The following is a 19,088-nucleotide window of genomic DNA, read 5'->3' on the forward strand; positions in this document are numbered from 1 at the left end:
TTAAAAGAAATACAATATAAAAATATATCCTATAGAATATTCTACATCATAGAATTTTCCTGTATTTTGGAATATAGACAAAATATTTCCACATTGCTTCTTTTCTTCATTCCTTTTATTTGCCTGACTTTCCTTTTGGCTGCTCTATTTTACGTATTGGTAGATCTTTCCACAGGAAACCGTTTTATGTCTAAAATTCGCTTCACCGAACGAAGCTTGTTCCCCTACTACTACTACTAACAACTCACTGCAGCACCAAGCCACCTGAGGCCAACACAGCTACGCACGCTCCTCCATCCCAATCTATTCAAAGCCTCCCTTTTTACACCCGCCCACGAAATTCCCATTTACTTTAAATCTTTCTTTATGACGTCCTCCCACTCCAGACGAGGACGACTAGCATTCCGTTTAGCCCTAGATAGTAGGCCGAAAAGGAAAATTTTTGACAATCTGTCATCCTTCATCTGCACAGCGTGCCATAGCCACCTCACCCTTTCTTTCGTTATGGCCCTAGAAAGCAGTATTGAATCGCATTTTTCGTATAGCGTATTGTTTGAAATACGGTAAGTCATCCGGGTACCCAGAACAATCCTTAAGCAATTTCTCTGGAAAACATCTAGCAAATCTTCGTCCGCTTTTCGAAGCGTCCATGGTTCAGAGCCATATTTGACAACTGTCATCAATGTAGCTTCTAATATTCTAATCTTGGTTTACAGACCTATCTTCCTATTCTTCCAGACTTTTTTTTAACTGTGAAAAAACACCCTCAGCCTTGGTTATTCTATATTTAACATCTTCACTGCTCCCACCTTTTTTACTGATAATACTACCAAGGTAAGTGAAGCTGCCCACCAATCTGATCAATCTTTTCATTACCCAACATCACCTTTTCTTCTTCACTTATTCTTAGCCTTAGTGCCTTAGTCTCCCTAACATTAATTTTCAAACCAATTCTAGCACCTTGAACTCGCAAAACCTCTAAAACTTCATTCTTTTTTCTCACACTTTCATCTAGGATGCTTAAATCATCAGCATAATCCAAGTCCAGGAGACTTTTTCCTCCCCATTTGATTCCGTGGTCTCTCATTGCCTTTCCTGTGCTCCTTAAAACAAAGTCCATCAAAATAATCCATACAAAGGGGGATAGAACACAACCCTGCTTAACTCCTGATTTAATACAAAACCAGCAGCTAACCTCATTTCTTACCTTAACCGCAGCAGTGTTATTCTCATACATAGCACTAATCACTTTAATGTATTTGTCTGGTATACCATACAAGGATAAAACCTTTATTAAAGCTCTTATATCAACAGAATCGAACGCTTGCTCATAATCTATAAAACTGAGGACCAAAGGTGTTTGAAAACTCAGGCACTTCTCAATTATTAACCTAAGAGTGAAAATTTGGTCGACACATCCTCCACCTTTTCTAAAACTGCACTGATCTTCTCTTAAAAATTTGTCTACTGCATCTCTCAGTCTTAAAAGTTTTACATTACTAAGTAATTTACTTCCTACAGAGACCAAACTAATCCCTCGATAATTACCATGCTCACTTTTATCACCTTTGTTATAAAGTGGCATAATTAAGGTTTTCCTAAAATCGTTAGGTACTTCCCCTTTTTCAAAAATCATATTCATAATCATCAGTAACTTATTTCTAACCTCAGAGCCACCATATCTAAGAAACTCATTTACCACCCTATCAGCACCTGGAGCCTTATTATTCTTTAATCCTTTTAGTACTGTTGCTAATTCCTCCTCACAAAACAAATCTTCCTTCACATCCAAGGTATCACAAACTTTTTCATTTTCCTCTATATTTTTTCCTGCAACTCTATCTCGCAAGTTCTCAAAATGTTCGGCCCATCTCTCTTTAGTTTTTTCCTTATCATTAATTGCGACCCCATTCCTATATTTAACTGGGCCAAGTCCGGATTGACTACTCCCTCTCAATTTGTTAACGTGCCAGTACAATATTTTACTGGAATTATATTTTAATTAATAAACAAGCCAGAGTCTCTATTTTTATATTTCTAGTAATTTTTTTATACTAAAATATCTAGTAGTATTTCGAGTATATAATTAGTAATATTTCTAGTAATAAAGAAAAGAAGGAAATTTTGGACACTCAACCCCAAAGAAGTTTGAACTTATCATAGGCAGCGCGATAGCACTGCCTAAGTAAAGAACGATGTGGGCACAATGTTTTTTTTTTCCATACCCGGGCACTTCGTATCGAAGGAGTTGTCGCAGAAACTTCGAAAAAGGCTCCTTCGATTGCAAATTGGAGTGGCTAGTGCCCTTTTTAACAGTCGAAAGCGATTGGAGGGCAACTAGCTTCCCCCCCACGCCCATCAGTCCCACAAACACATCAAATCAAAATTTTGAGGTAGCCATGTTGTTCAGCGTATTTGATTTCCAGATAGAAAATATGTTTTTGAGGAGAACACTCCCCCACAACCCTCAGGGCAAGGTTTTTAAGTTATGCCCTGAGGGCATATAAGAACAATGTTGACACAATGTATCATTTATTATTTTTTCCCATTAGAGCACGGTACTTCGTATGAAAGGTGTCGTCACAGATACCAGAAAAGAAACTCATTCAATTGTACATTGAGGGTTCTATTGCCCTTTTGAATAGTTAAAAGTGATTGGAGGGTAACTTGCCCCCCCCCCCCCCCCCCACGCACATCAGTCTCCCAAATACAACCATTATATATTTGGGGATAGGAATTTTGTTCTGCATAGTTAATTTCCAGATAGACAATGTGTTTTTAAGGAGGCGATACCCTAAAGTCATTATGACTAGAGTTTAAAGTTACACTCTGGGGCAAATAATGTTTTTTATAGCTGGTGTTTTTGTAGAAACTTCAAAAAAGGCTCATTCGATTGGAAATTCAAAGGGTTAGTGCCCTTTTTAATAGTCGAAAATGATTGGAGGGCAACTTGCTCCCCCCCCCCCACGCCCATCGTTCCCCCAAACACATCCAATCAAAATTTTTAGATAGCTATTTTATTCAGCGTAGTTGATTTCTTGATAGAAAATATGTTTTTGAGGAGGACACTCCCCCACTGCCTTCAGGGCAAGGGCTGTAAGTTGGGGGAGACCCGCCCACGTTCAGCACTTTTTTAGAAAATAATTTTTTTCTACTATGCTTGTCAACCTACAGTAAACTTTTTCCCACCAAAATGTACCTACACATTCAGGACATCAAGCAAAATTTTGATATTTTTTTTAGCCTATCAGTTATAGCCATAATTCAAAGAACAATGACCTTGGTCACATATGGCGAACCTGTACGACCCCGGTACAGCTTCGCCATCCCCCAGTTCTGGTTCGCCAAGCATTGAAAACCACTTTTAAAAAAATCAGAAGAGCCATTCTCATTTAAGAATATGTTTAATACTCATCAGCTATTGGTATAAGAAAATTTAATACAGGTAACTCGTATCATATTTGTCTGATCATTTTATTTTGTATGCAGAAAGATCGACACCAAATGTCAGCTTTTCTGATTGCCTTTTAGTCCCTCCGCATGAGACGGGTTGATCAAGTTTAATTTCCACTGATTGTCTCTCTACAAAAGCCTGTTCATCTGTATAAACAAACTTGTCTGGTTCAACCTTTTTGAGAAATTTGACATCAAGATCATCACCATTGATTTCTAGCACTGACGCAACATAGTATGTTTTCCCGCTTCTTTTCCCATCGATTCCAGTGAGAATGAAATCACCGACTGTAATCTCTCCAGATATTTCAGTTTCCGCCTCGACATCGCCAACATTCAGACTCTCGTCACTGCAACAATCAGAATCAACTACAAATTCTTCAGAGCTGCTTTCCTACTCAACTGCTTTGCGAAACAGCTTCATTTTTGGAAATTTATATTGCTTCGCAACTGCTTTGCTTAGTTTCTTTATTTCTAGCACTTTTTGTTTCTTATTTTTCTTTTCCACCTCTTGCTGAATTCTTTCTTTTACTGGAGTATGTGTTAGGATTTCTGTTTTCTTTCTATTTGCAGTTCTTCTTTTCTGCTTCCTGGGGGATCCTTTCGGCAATGGGAAAAGATTTATAATTTCTGAATAGCTATCGTTAACAGAACCAGACATTGTAGCAGGCAGCTGTTCTGGACTCGAGTTTCTCAGGGGTGGTTCACTTGCACATGGTGCTTCTGAATATCGCGCAGAGTTACCTTCTGAGCTGAAAGGGGCCAGTGGTGGTACTTCTGGTCTATCGGAAACGGATGAACTTAGGTATTCGTGGTCTTGAAAAATTTCTGGGTTGAATGGATGAATTCCTGTGCAGTGGAACCAGCTGATTATGCTTTCTTGAGTAACCGTCTTGAAGTAAGATGAGCCAAGAATTTCTGCAACATTAGCAATGGCTATGGTTTTGCATTTGTTTCTGCTCATAAAAACTGCGGCTTCTCGATTGTAGTATGCCTTAATCGGAAACATAACGGAGCGATCCAGAGGCTGCAGTTTATGAGTCGTATGTGGGGGCACGGTTAAAAGATTAACACCGCTCTCCTTAGCCAGCTCAAGCAGATCGCAAGAATATCTGGTAATATGATTGTCCAAAATAAGAAGAACTGGTTTTGATTTTGTTGGTTTTACATGACTAATAAAGTGGTTCAGCCAAATGACAAAGAGCTCGGTCGTCATCCATCCAGAAGCTTTTTCATTTCCGAATCCAAAGGTCCCTGGTGGAGCTCCCTTTAGTAGGATATCAGGGCACGTTTTTCTGGGAAAAATCATCATTGGAGGAACAGTATTTCCAATAGCGCTAACACAGACACAAAGCGTGATATTCTGCCCTCTTTCGCCAGACGTTACCTTCCGACTTGCCTTTGGCCCTTTTCAGCAATGACAGTGCCTGGTTTGTGAACAGTCGATAATCCTGTCTCATTGACGTTCCAAATATTTTCTGGGCTAAAGCAGTGACGATCGTATAGAGTCTGAAGATTGTTAAAGAACTGCTGAACTGTAAATCGGTTGAAGGCAGTAGCCCTTCCCAGACTGGTAGCTTCTGCCTGTCGGATTGTAAGCTCGGGGTGTCGCTGCATAAACCCCCGATACCAATCATCTCCCGCAGCTTGATTGTTCTCACCACATGTCCATGAATCTGGAATTTTAAGCTGCTTCGACGTGGCGTATTTGTAACAAAGTTGACGTAGCTTGAGTGGTGATAGTCCATAATGCATATGGCATATTATTTCCAGGTATTTGACAAGAGCCCGTTCTTGTTCGTCGGTAAAAATTCTATGAGTGGCGTATCGTGGTGAAAAAAAAGAGAGAGGCAAACTTCTAACCTCCAGGCCGTTCTTGTTGATTCTTTTCACATAATCTTGTAAGGTTCCACGAGGAATCTGGTATTTTCTTGAAGCTGTTGCCTTTGGAACTTGCTTCTCAATGACTTCTAGCACAGCTTCACGAAGCAGTTCTGGTTCAGTCGTACCTTTTTTCCTTTCTGTAGCAGGCTTTGGCGTTTGCATGATGTCTGAAAACAAAAGAAAATATACTATTAATAAATTACAGAATAGTGCACCAATATGCTTGATGTAACATTGAAGACTTTTGCAGAAGAAGTTTAGCCTACATGTCCAGTCTTAAATTTTTCAAAGTTTTTAGCCTTGTCTTTTGTCATGATGTATAACCTACTTATTTTGGCAAGGAAACAACATTGACTACTTCAAACTTTTAGAATATGTTAGTTGGATTGCCCAGTTTGTTTTTAACAGAAATATAATGTGTTCTGAGCTTGAAAGATCAAATAAAATTTCAAGAGGTCTTTTTTACGTAGTAACCTCAAGTTAATACGTTTCGTCTCAATATTCTTTGTCGAATGTTACAACAACATAACAATATCTTAAATTTTGAACCAATGTCGCAACCTCTGGGCTTGCAAATCGACTCAATCCAATTGTTTTTATCCTATTATTATTGCCAGTAACAGCTCTTCATTTAGATGGGCTAGTAAAATACACAATATTACTAGTAAAATACACAATATTTCTGAAAAATATAGAACTAGTAAAATACAGAATAGTACAACAACACATAACAAAATACTACAATGAAAACAAAATGAAAGCTCACCAGCCCAGGTTCGCCGTACCCTAGCCTGGCGAACCTGAGCAGGAAATTTGTGGCGAACGTGGGCAAAGGGTTATCTACATGAAGTTTTGATCTAATCTGTAATTCTTGATAGATGGCGCCAAATGCTTTTGAGGAGAGTGGCAGCATAAACTGAGAGATATATTAGGTAACAGACAATTACCAAATCTTTTCAAATAGCTCTTGAATAGCTTTTTTTCTAAGACATAAAATATAGCATTCTGCAGGAAAAAAATATACCAATTATTAAAAAAATTTACTTACAACTGAAGGCAAATTCTCTGCACTAATAAAGTATCGCTAGTAGATGGCTCTTCCATTGGCACAGTTTCCTGGGTTTTGAACACTAAGTGTTCGAGTAATTTTGAAATGACGAACCTGGGCCGTGCTGAAGGTGAGCTGGTCTCCCCTATGCCCTGGGGGCATATAAGGTTTTTATAGAAGGTATTGTCGTAGAAACTTCAAAAAAAGCTCATTCGATTGGAAATTCAAAGGGCTAGTGCCCTTGTTAATAGTCGAAAGTGAATGGAGGGCAACTAGCCCCCCCCCCCCCAAACACATCCAATAAAAATTTTGAGATAGTCATTTTGTTCAGTGTAGTTTATTTCCAGACAGAAATTATGTTTTTGAGGAGGACACTCTCCCCACAACCCTCAGGGCAAGGGTTATAAGTTATGCCCTGGGGGCAAATAAGGTTTTTATTGTAATCTTTGTCGTAGAAACTTGCAAAAGGGGTCATTCGATTTAAAATTCAAAGGACTAGTACCCTTTTTAATAGTTGAAAGTGATTTGAGGGCAACTAACCCCCCTCTCACGCAAACCTTATTCCCATATAAATTAAATCAAAATTTTTAGATGTACATTTTGTTCAAGGTAGTTGAAAGTTTTGTAACTCAGGTCTGTAAGGATAATAACCCCTACTACCACAGCCCTCAGGGCAAGGGTTGTAAGTTAATTTGTCCCTTTAGAGCAGGCCACTTCGTATCGAAGAAGTTGTCGTTGAAACTTCGAAAAGGGCTCATTCAATTGGAAATTGGAAAAGCTTGTGCCATTTTTAATAGTCCAAAGTGATTGGATAGCGACTAACACCCCTTCTACGCCCACCATTCCCCGAAACACATCCAATCAAAATTTTGAGATATCCATTTTGTTCAACGCAGTTGATAGTTCTGGAAATTAGATGTTTGAAGATGACGACTCCCTTAGAGCCGTCGGGGCAAGGGTTATAAGTTATACCCTGGGGGCATATAAGGTTTTTATAGAAGGTATTGTCGTAGAAACATCAAAAAAAGCTAATTCGATTGGAAATTAAAAGGGCTAGTGCCCTTATTAATAGTCGAAAGTGAATGGAGGGCAACTCGCCCCCCCCCCCCCAAACACATCCAATAAAAATTTTGAGATAGTCATTTTGTTCAGTGTAGTTTATTTCCAGACAGAAATTATGTTTTTGAGGAGGACACTCTCCCCACAACCCTCAGGGCAAGGGTTATAAGTTATGCCTTGGGGGCATATAAGGTTTTTATTGTAATCTTTGTCTTAGAAACTTGCAAAAGGGGTCATTCGATTTAAAATTCAAAGGACTAGTACCCTTTTTAATAGTTGAAAGTGATTTGAGGGCAACTAACTCCCCTCTTACGCAAACCTTTTCCCCAAACACATCCAATCAAAATTTTTATACACCCATTTTATTCAACACCGTGGAAAATTTTGGAAATCAGGTCCTTAGGGATGGCATACCCTCCCCCCAGACCCCTCAGGGCACAGGCTTTAAGTTATGCCATGGGGGCAATTAAGGCTTTTATTGAAAGCTTTGTCGTAGTAAAACTTAAAAGGGGTTTATTCAATTGGAAATTGAAAGGGCTAGTGCCTTTTTTAATAGTTGAAAGTGATTGGATAGCGACTAACGCCCCTCTCACACCAACCATTTTCCCAAATACATCCGATCAAAATTTTCAGATATTCATTTTGTTCAGTATTGATAGTAGTCATGGATATTTGGTCCTTTAATGGGTTTACCCCCTCAAAGCCCTCAATGCAAGTTTGGTAAGTTAGAACCTGGGGCACAAAAAGTTTTTAATTGAAAGCGTTGTTACAAACAAGTGCAAAAGCCTATTTAAATTGGAACTGAAAAGGGCTAGTGCCTTTTTTAATAGTTAAAAGTGATTGGATAGCCATTTTATTCAACGTAGTTGAAACTTCCGGAAATTAGGTCTTTAAGGATGACACCCCCCCAGCCCTCAGGGCAAGGGTTGCAAGTTATGCCCTGGGGGCATATAAGGTTTTCAAAAGGGCTCATTCAATTGGAAATTGAAAGGGCTAGTGCCCTTTTTCAATAGTTGAAAGTGATTGGAGTGACTAACGCCCCTCTCACGCCCACCATTTTCTCAAACACATCCAATCAAAATTTTGAAATATTTATTTTGTTCAACGATGTTGAAAGTTCTTGAAACTAGCTCGTTAAGGATGACAAAGCCCTCAGAGCCCTCAGTGCAAGAGTTGTAAGTTATATCCTAGGGGCAAATTAAGCTTATATAGAAAGTTGTCGTAAAAATTTTAAAAAGGGCTCATTTGATTGGAAATTGAAATTGCCCTTTTTAATTGTCGAAAGTGAGTGGAGAGTAATTAACCCCCCTCTTACGCCCACCATTTCCCCAAAAACATTCAGTCAAAGTTTAAAGATAGCCATTTTGTTCAAAATAGTTGAAAGTTCTTGAAATTATGTATTAAAGGATGACAAACCCCCCAGAGCCCCAAGGGCAAAGGTTGTAAATTCTGCCCTGATGGTATATAAGGTTTTTATAGATAGAGTTGTCGTAAAAACTTCAAAAGGGGCTCCTTCAATTCGATATTGAGAGGGTTAGTGCCCTTTTTAGTAGTCGAAAGTGATTGGAGGGGTACTAACCACCCTCTCACGCCCACCATTACTCAAAACACATCCAATCAAAATTTTCAGATAGCCATTTTGTTCAACGTAGTAGAAAGTTCTGGAAATTCGGTCTTTAAGGACGACAACCCCTCCCCCCACAGCCCTCAGGGTGTAAACAACACCCTGGAAGTGCCCTGGTCTAAACAACAACAACAAATATTACTTATCACTTTCGACTATTAAAAAGGGTCCTAGCCCTTTGAATTTCAAATCGAATGAGCCCTTTTCTGAAGTTTCTACGACATCGTCTTCTAAAAAACATTACATGCCCCCTGGGTCTAACTTAAAACCCTTGCCCTGAGGGCTGTGGGGGAGTGTCCTCCTCAAAAACATATTTTCTATCTTGAAATCAACCACGCTGAACAAAATGGCTATCTCAAAATTTTGATTGGATGTGTTTGGGTGAATGATGGACGTGGGGGGGGGGGGGCTATTTTCCATCCAATCACTTCAACTATAAAAAAGGTCACTAGCCCTTTTAATTTCCAATCAAATAAGACCCTTTTCAAGTTTCTATGACAACGCCTACTATAAAAACCTTATATACCCCAGGATATAACTTAAAACCCTTGCCCTGAGGGTTGTTGGGAAGTGTCCTCCTCAAAAACGTATTTTCTATCTGGAAATCAACTACGTTGAACAAAATAGCTATCTAAAAATTTTAATTGGATGTATTTGGGAGAATAATGGGCGTGGGGCAGGGGCTAATTCCCCTCCAATCATTTTCGACTATGAAGAATGGAACTAGCCCTTTGAATTTCCGATCGAATGAACCTGTTTTGAAGTTTCTACGACAACGCCTTCTGTAAAAACCTAATATGCCCCAGGGCATAACTTAAAACCCTTGCCCTGAGGGTTGTGGGGGAGTGTCCTCCTCAAAAATATATGTTCTATCTGGAAATCAACTACACTGAACAAAATGGATATCTGTAAATTTTGATTGGATGTGTTTGGGGGAATGATGGGCGTGGGGGGGGGGGGGCTAGTTGCCCTCTAATCGCTTTCAAATATGAAAAAGGGCACTGGCCTTTTGAATTTCCAATCGAATGAGCTTTTTTGAAGTTTCTACGACAACGCCTTCTATAAAAACATTAATTGCCCCCCGGGCATAACTTAAAACCCTTGCCTTGAGGTCTGTTGGAGAGATCCTTCCTAACAAACACATTGTATATCTGGAAATCAACTACGTTTAACAAAGTAGCTATCTCTATATTTTGATTGACTATATTTGAGGAAATGATTGGCGTGGGGGTGGGGCTAGTTTCCCTCCATTCATTTTCGACTATTAAAAAGGACACTAGCCACTCCAATTTCGAATCGAGTGAGCCCTTTTCGAAGTTTCTACGACGACTCCTTCGATACGAAGTGCCCGGGTATGGAGAAAAAAAAACCCAAAAAACAACAGATTGTGCCCACATCGTTCTTTACTTAGGCAGCGCTAGCGCGCTGCCTATGAAAAGGTGGGCGTGAGAGCGGGGTTAGTTACCGTCCAATCACTTTCAACTATTAAAAAGGGCACTAGCCCTTTGAATATCCAATCGAATGAACCTCTTTTGAAGTTTTTGTGACAACACCTTTTATAAAACCATATATGCCTCCAGGCAAAAGTTTACAATCCTTGCCCCGAAGTCGGTCGGGGAGTTTCCGCGTCAGAGACATATTTTCTCTCTGGAAATCAACTACGCTGAACAAAATGGCTATCTCAAAATATTGATTGGATGTATTTGGGGGAATGATGGGAGTTGGAGGGGGGGGCTAGTTGCCCTCCGATCACTTTCGACTATTAAAAAGGGTACGGGCTCTTTGAATTCCAATCAAATGAGCATGTTTTGAAGTTTCTACGACAACACCTTCTACAAAAACCTTATATGCCCCCAGGGAATAACTTAAAACCCTTGCCCTAAGGGTTGTGGGGGAGTGTCCTCCTCAAAAACATATTTTCTATCTGGCAATAAACTACGCTGAACAAAATGGTTATCTCAAATTTTTGATTGGATGTGTTTGGTGGAATGATGGGCATGGAGGTGGGACTAGTCGCCCTCCAATCACTTACGACTATTAAAAAGGACACTAGCCACTCCAATTTCCAATCGAGTGAGCTCTTTTCGAAGTTTCTACGACGACTCCTTCGATACGAAGTGCCCGGGTATGGAGAAAAAAAAAAACCCAAAAAACAACAGATTGTGCCCACATCGTTCTTTACTTAGGCAGCGCTAGCGCGCTGCCTATGAAAAGGTGGGCGTGAGAGGGGGGTTAGTTACCGTCCAATCACTTTCAAATATTAAAAAGGGCACTAGCCCTTTGAATTTCCAATCAAATGAGCCTTTTTTGAAGTTTCTATGACAACGTCTTCTATAAAAGCCTTATATGCCCCCAGGCCATAACTTAAAGCTTTTGCCCCGAGGGTTGTGGGGGAGTGCCCTCCTCAAAAATATATTTTATATAAAACATATTAACATATAAAATGGCTATCTCAAAATTTTGATTGGATGTATTTGGGGGAATGATGGGCGTGGGAGGGGGGGGGGCTAGTTGCCCTGCAATCACTTTCGACTATGAAAAAGGGCACTAGCCCTTTGAATTTCCAATCGAATGAACCTTTCTTGAAGTTTCTACGACAATGCCTTCTATAAAATTATTATACGCCCCCAGGGCAGAATTTAAAACCCTTGCCCCGAGGGTTGTAGGGGAGTGTCCTCCTCAAAAACATATTTTCTATCTGGAAATCAACTACGCTGAACAAAATGGCTGTCTCAAAATTTTGATTGGATGTGTTCGAGGGGATGATGGGCGTGGGGGGGGGGGGGGCTAGTGGCGCTCCAAACACTTTCGACGATTTAATAGGGCACAAGCCACTCCAATTTCCAATCAAATGAGCCCTTTTCGAAGTTTCTACAACAACTCCTTCGATACGAAGTGCCCGGGTGGAGAAAAAAAAAACACATTGTGCCCACATCGTTCTTTACTTAGGCAGCGTTAGCGCGCTGCCTATAATGAACACTTTTGTAAAAACATTTGTGTTTTTTAAGAAGTATTTTATATGTTAGAAGTATTTTATATGTTTTAAAAGCCTTTCCTGATTTTTAAGAACTATTTTGTATTTTGTAAGAACACAACCATGCATTACTATCAATCATCAATGAAAATAAAGTAGTCAGTAATATAGGTATGACAAAAATATCTGTATACCTTTCAAATCAACTACAGCGTTTAAGATACAAATATTAATAAGAATTGCTGCTAATAATGATAATTTTTATTACTGTTAAATGGGGTTTTGATGTATGCTTAGTGGATGATACCATGAGCGCCCATAAGCTGAATTTCAGGAGGGGGGCTTACCTGGTCTACCTGGTCGTAACTTCCAATGCTGTATAATAGAAATCTCAAAACAAAAATATAAAAATACAAGGCATTTTCATTTATCCAGGGGGGGGGGCGGGAGCCCCCCTCTGTCTCCCATATGGGCACCCATGGATGATACCCAATCCTTTTTTAGTGAACAGAATTTTCAATACGCATTAAAAAATTTTACTGCTATAAGGCTCAAATTATTTTCGTGTTCGTAAAAAATCTGCCATTTAATATGTCTAAAACAGTTAGAAAACAAAAATGTCTTGTCTAAAATGAACTGACTGTTACATATTTCATTCAAACTATTTTAGAAGTAATCGTACTTTTTAGACTTACTTCATACGGGAAAGCTTGAGTTGTGGAAAATTTAGAAGATGATACTCAATACTTTTTCAAAATGTATGTATATTAAATTTGAGTAAATATAATTAATAAAAATCAAAGAGAGGATTAGTGGCTATAGTAGACAACTAGTAAGTCGGCTACTAGTTTCTCACTTGCTTGAACTATTTAAAAGTGATATTTGACTAATCTTAACGAGTAAAAGAAACTGCTGAAACCTCTAAAAAAAAAAAAACGTACCTATATCTCTACCTCTTGGATTGTATGGAAAAGAGGTTTTTTAAAAATATAATACACAATATATGTGAATTTTATAAATGTAAACCACGGGCTCTAAAGGAGGCTTCGTGGACCATACTAAATATTTTTTTAAAAATATACATTCATTAAATTTGGCTTGGTAAGAACTTGTTTTATTTAATTTTCATTAAAAACAATTTTTGAAATTTTCAATAATTGTTTTAATGAAAATTAATCAGAGGATTAGTGGCCAATGGCGATACCTCTATAAAAAAAACGCGCCTTGACCTCTACCTCCTGAGTGGTGTGGAAAAGAATTCGTGTGAAAAATGATTTTCTTTGAAATTTTTTTTTAGTTTGAAGAAACATTTCCAAAAAAAAGAAGGCTGAAAGAGATAACACGTAGATTGTCTAAAAAAATTAAGGCAGTCGGGAAGAGCTGGAAACAATCAGAAATCAAGTTTCACTATACTTTATCCCTTTAAAGACATAGGAAAAAACCAAAGACGGCGGTGACAGCAACGTTCTTCTGTGCTGAAGACACAATCGCGATAAAATTTCCTACGTCGCCGCACTTGCCAGCAAGTTATTGTCTATTCCTGCGACTAGTGTGACCGCAGGAAGACTTTTTTTGGTGGTAGGCCTGATAGTGACTTAGAAAAGAAATGGCCTCAGTCCACACAGAGTGGATAAGTTAATTTTCATTTACGATAACTATAGCCACATCCTGCAGTTCTAATATACTTCTGAAGTTTGCCTGAAGGAGTTTTTTTTTGACGCACTAATATTCAAAGATAAATGGTGAATTCTGTGATACGGTATTCGAAGTTTTGTATACAGTAATTTTCGAGGAAAAAAATAATACTAATTTTGATTATTAATTCTGTTAGAAAAACATAGCTCTTAGATATTTCAACTATTCTGCAAGGATTCTGAAATGCCACAGCCATTTCGTTTTTACCAGATTTCTACGTCTCTTGATGAATAATGAATAAGACCAGCGTTTAGCAAGCGACTCGCAAAGTTTCTACCTCATGAATAGGTAGAATATCTTATAAATAAAAATTGGATTTGAGGAAGACTAAAATCTATTCACTAAATCATATACAACAACTTTCTATATAAACCTTATATGCCCCCAGGGCATAACTTACAACCCTTGCACTGAGGGCTCTGAGGGGGTTATCATTCTAAAAGAGATAATTTCTTGAACTTTCAACTACGTTGAACAAAATGGATATCTCAAAATTTTGATTGGATGTGTTTCGGAAAATGGTGGGCGTGAGAGGGGCCTTAGTCGCTATCCAATCACTTTCAACTATTAGAAAAGGCACTAGCCCTTTCAATTTCCAATTCAATGAGCCCTTTTGAAGTTTCTACGACAACACTTTCATTAAAAACTTTATATACAAAATTTCCAGAACTTTCAACTACGTTGAACAAAATGGATATCTCAAAATTTTAATTCGATGTGTTTGGGAAAATGGTGGGCATGAGAGGGGCGTTAGTCGCTATCCAATCACTTTCAACTATTAAAAAAGGCACTAGGCCTTTCAATTTCCAATTGAATGAGCCCTTTTGAAGTTTCTACAACAACACTTTCTATAAAAACCTTATATGCCCCCAGGACATAACTTACAACCCTTGCCCTGAGGGCTGTGGGGGGAGGGGTTGTCATCCTTACAGACCTGGTTTCCAAAACTTTCAACTACGTTGAACAAAATGGCTATCTAAAAATTTTGATTGGAAGTGTTTGGGGAAAAGGTGGGCGTGAGAGGGGGTTAGCTGCCCTCAAATCACTTTTGACTATTAAAATGGCTACTAGTCCTTTGAATTTCAAATCGAATGAGCCCTTCTTCAAGTTTCTACGACATAGATTTCAATAAAAACCTTAAATCCCTCATAACTTATAATCCTTGCCCTGAGGGTTGTGGGGGAGTGTCCTCCTGAAAAATATGTTTTCTATATGGAAAGCAACTCCCCTGAAAACAAAGGCCATCTAAAAATTTTCATTGGATGTTTTGGGGGGAATTATGGGTGTGGGGAGGGGGGCTAGTTGCCCCCCAATAACTTTCGACTATTAAAAAGGGCACTATCCCTTTGAATTTCCAGTCGAATGAGCTTTTATTGAAGTTTCTACGACAACGCCTTCTTTGAAAACTTTACATACCCCTAGGGCATAACTTAAAACCCTTGCCCTGAGGGATGTGGGGGAGTGTCCTCCTCAAAAACATTTTCTATCTGGAAATCAACTACGCTGAACAAAATGGCTCTCTCAAAATTTTGATTGGATGTGTTTGGGGGACTGATGGGGGGGGGGGGGGGGCCTAGGTGCACGCCATTCCCTTCTGACTAGTAGAAAGGGCGCTGGTCCTTCAAGTTTCCAATCGAATGAGCCTTTTTCAAGTTTCTACGACAAAGATTTCAATAAAAAGCTTATATGCCCCTCAGGGCATAACTTATAATCCTTGCCCTGAGGGTTGTGGGGGAGTGTCCTCCTGAAAAATATGTTTTCTATCTGGAAATCAACTACCCTGAACAAAATGGCTATCTCAAAATTTTTATTGGATGTGTTTGGGGGAATGAGGAGTGTGGGGAGGGGGGGTAGTTTTCCTCCAGTCCCTTTTTACTATTAAAAAGGGCAGTAGTACTTTTGAATTTCCAGTCGAATGAGCTTTTATTGAAGTTTCTAGCACAACTCCTTCTTTACAAGCCTTATATACCTCCAGGCCATAGCTTAAAACCCTTGCCCTGAGGGATGTGGGGGAGTGTCCTCCTCAAAGACACATTTTCTATCTGGAAATCAACTACGCTGAACAAAATGGCTATCTCAAAATTTTGGTTGGATGTGTTTGGGGGAATGATGGCCGTGGGGGGGGGGGGGCTAGTTGCTCTCCAATCACTTTCTACTATTAAAAAGGGTACTAGCCCTTTGAATTTCCAATAGAATGAGCCGATTTTGAGGTTTCTATGAGCCTGTTTTGAATGAGCCTGTTTTGAAGTTTCTGCGACAACGCCTTCTATAAAAACCTTATACGCCCCCAGGGCATAACTTAAAATCCTTGCCCTGAGGGTTGTGGGGGAGTGTCCTCCTCAAAACATTTTTTCCATCTGGAAATCAACTATGCTGAATAAAATGGCTGTCTCAAAATTATGATTGGATGTGTTTGGGGGAATGATGGGCGTGGGTGGGGGGGCTAGTTGCCCTCCAATCACTTTCGACTATTAAAAAGGGTACTAGCCCTTTGAATTTCCCATCGAATGAGCCTTTTTTGAAGTTTCTACGACATTGCTTTCTATAAACACCTTATTTGCACCCATGGCATAACTTACAACCCTTGTCCTCAGGGTTGTCGGGTATTGTCCTCCTCAAAAACATAGTTTCCATCTGGAAATCAACTACGCTGAACAAAATGGCGATCTAACAATTTTTAGTGGATGCATTTGGGGAAACAGTAGGTGTAGGGGGGTGGCTTGCTGCCCTCCAATCGCTTCTGACTGTTCAAAAGGGTACCATCCCATCCAATCTCCAATCGAATGAGCCTGTTTTGAAGTTGCTGCGACAACACCTTCTACAACAACCTTATAGGCCCCATGGCATAACTTAAAACCCTTGTCTTGAGTGAAGTGGGGGAGTGTCCTCCTCAAAAGCACATATCCTATCTTGAAATCAACTACGCCGAACAAAATGGTTATCTCAAAACATTGATTGGCTGTGTTCGGAGGCAGAATGAGCGTGGGGGGGGGGGCTATTTACCCGCCAATCACTTTCGACTATTAAAAAGGGTACTAGCCCTTTGAATTTCCAATCGAATGAGCCTGTTTTGAAGTTTCTACGACAACACCTTCTATAAAAACCTTTATGCCCCCAGGGCATAACTTGAAACCCTTGCCCTGAGGGTTGTGTCCTCCTAAAAAACATATTTTCTATCCGGAAATCAGCTACGCTGGCATTTTCTATCTGGAAATCAACTACGCTGAACAAAATAGCTATCTCAAAATTTTGATTGGATGTGTTTGGGGAATGATGGGCGAGGGGGGGGGGGGACAATTGCCCTCCAATCACTTTCGACAATTTAAAAAGGCACTAGCTACTCCAATTTCCAATCGCATGAGCCCTTTTCGAAGTTTCTACGACAACTCCTTCGATACAAAGTGCCCGGGTTGAGAAAAAACATATTGCGCCCACATCTTTCTTTACTTAGGCAGCGCTAGCGCGCTGCCTATGATAAAGGCTTCCAGATGAGAAGCCAAAATATTCGAACAATTATTATTAATCGGCCCTGATAATTAAAAGGGCGACATATACCATTGCGGTCGAAAATGAGTTATGTATGTGTTGGGGGTAAACTTGGCACGAGAATTGAATGATGCAGTCAGAATTTTCGTATCTCCTACCGTTACGAAGTAAAAAACAGACATAGGCCACTTTTGGATGTGGACAATCTTTGAGGATAAAAAAGAGACATACGCCATGGACAAACTTTTTTCCGATTTTGGCTCTTATGAAAAGTTACAAAAACGACGTAGCCTATATCGCCCTTTTAATTATCACAGGTGATTGTTAAAGAGCATTCTTTTTTTCAAAGTTCAATACCTTAATTTAAAGTTTTACTTGTTTTTAGATTTTCCTTTCATTTTAAGTATGTCTTCCAAGATCCGCTACTTCTGATTTTATCTGTTGTCAACACCAATTGACTTTTGGAACATCTATATATGTATTTCATTTGCTGTCAGACAAAGTACCACAAGAGAATGACTGCAGGTGAATACAGCACCAATTTCCGTTGCTTTCTACACCATGGTTTATTTAGCTATATCCAGCCAATAGTTTTTCTTTTTCTTATAACGTAATCACATTGGCGTTTGTAATCCAAAAGGCAAAAAGTTGAAAATAATCGGAAATGGCGCAATTAAATTTACATAAATCTGTCTAGGATACAAAATATGTTATTAGAGTAGCAAAAATGTCCAAAATAAACATTTTGTAATAGCAAATTTGTGGTTTTCTCAGCATTTCGACTTTCAAAAATTAAAATGGTTCAAATACCGAGTTGAATAGTATTTAGCACAAATTTTGGCAACACGTGATAAATTTCTTTGGGCGGTGTCGCCTCTGCCAGAGTAATTGGCCATAGGCAAAATAAGAAGTACTTACGAACTAGTCCATCTATTTCCTTGCTGTATTTTTACATACTATACAGCAAATAATGAGAATATAATTCTTGTTTTTTTTTAAGTTTAATGTATAAAGTCTATCTCTGATCACACGAATTAAAAATGATTTTTACAACCAATGACAAGGCCGTATCCAGGGGCACCCCCCCCCTTCGACAATTTTGCCAGACTCGTAAAAACGTATCAAAAATGGATAAAAAACAAATTTTTAATGCGTTTTTTTGTACCAACCCCCCAAAAAAAAAATCTAGATACGGCCCTGACCAATGACGATGGTTATTGAAATCTGGACTACAGGAATTAGTCCGTGTGGCAATGCTGAACTAGAATACGTTCAGTTCTCTTCTGTAAAATTTCTGAAGGGTTCAGCATAAGAAAATAATCAAAAAAGCAAAAACTGTCAGACGACATCGGCCCCACTTACAGACAAGGATAAATATTTTTCCGCTACGATCTGCAAACTTCAGGGCAAATAATGAGAAAATGTTTAATTTAAAAAAAAAAATAAAGATTGATCACATGAATTATTCCAAATGGCAACGCTGGTCATTTTTCTTATATGAAAGTTCTTGTAACAAAGCAATTCGAAAATTGACACATAGATTATGTGTCGATTCCAAATAGGGTGAAAAATTGGTCTACAGTGTGGATATTTTGGGTTCCAAAAGAAAATAGTATTTCCAGGAAAATTTCTTAGCACAATTGAATGGAAATTGAAGCTTCAGAAGAGAAAGCAGAGTGTGAAGCTCTTCATAAGACGAAACAGAAGCTTGTCTCTGAAAGAGACAAAACCTAATTTACCAAGCCCCATGACGTTAATCAACGTCATAGGACTTAACGTTCACTAATCAACGACGTTATGATTAACGTTAATCGTAAAATTAATTGTAAAAATCCCAATTGCAGTTTTAGCTGCATTTACCGTTT

The 19,088-nt window shown here is 39.0% G+C and overlaps 1 pseudogene; it reads right to left on the reverse strand.

Moving 5' to 3' along the window:
* Positions 1-3,847: 3,847 nt before the first annotated feature.
* On the reverse strand, positions 3,848-5,208 carry LOC148951754 (uncharacterized; annotated as a pseudogene).
* Positions 5,209-19,088: the final 13,880 nt, after the last annotated feature.

The sequence above is a fragment of the Artemia sp. Qi Xiang Cuo genome, chromosome 5 (genome assembly GCF_049724085.1).
Source record: "Artemia sp. Qi Xiang Cuo chromosome 5, ASM4972408v1, whole genome shotgun sequence".
NCBI classification, from domain to species: domain Eukaryota; kingdom Metazoa; phylum Arthropoda; class Branchiopoda; order Anostraca; family Artemiidae; genus Artemia; species Artemia sp. Qi Xiang Cuo.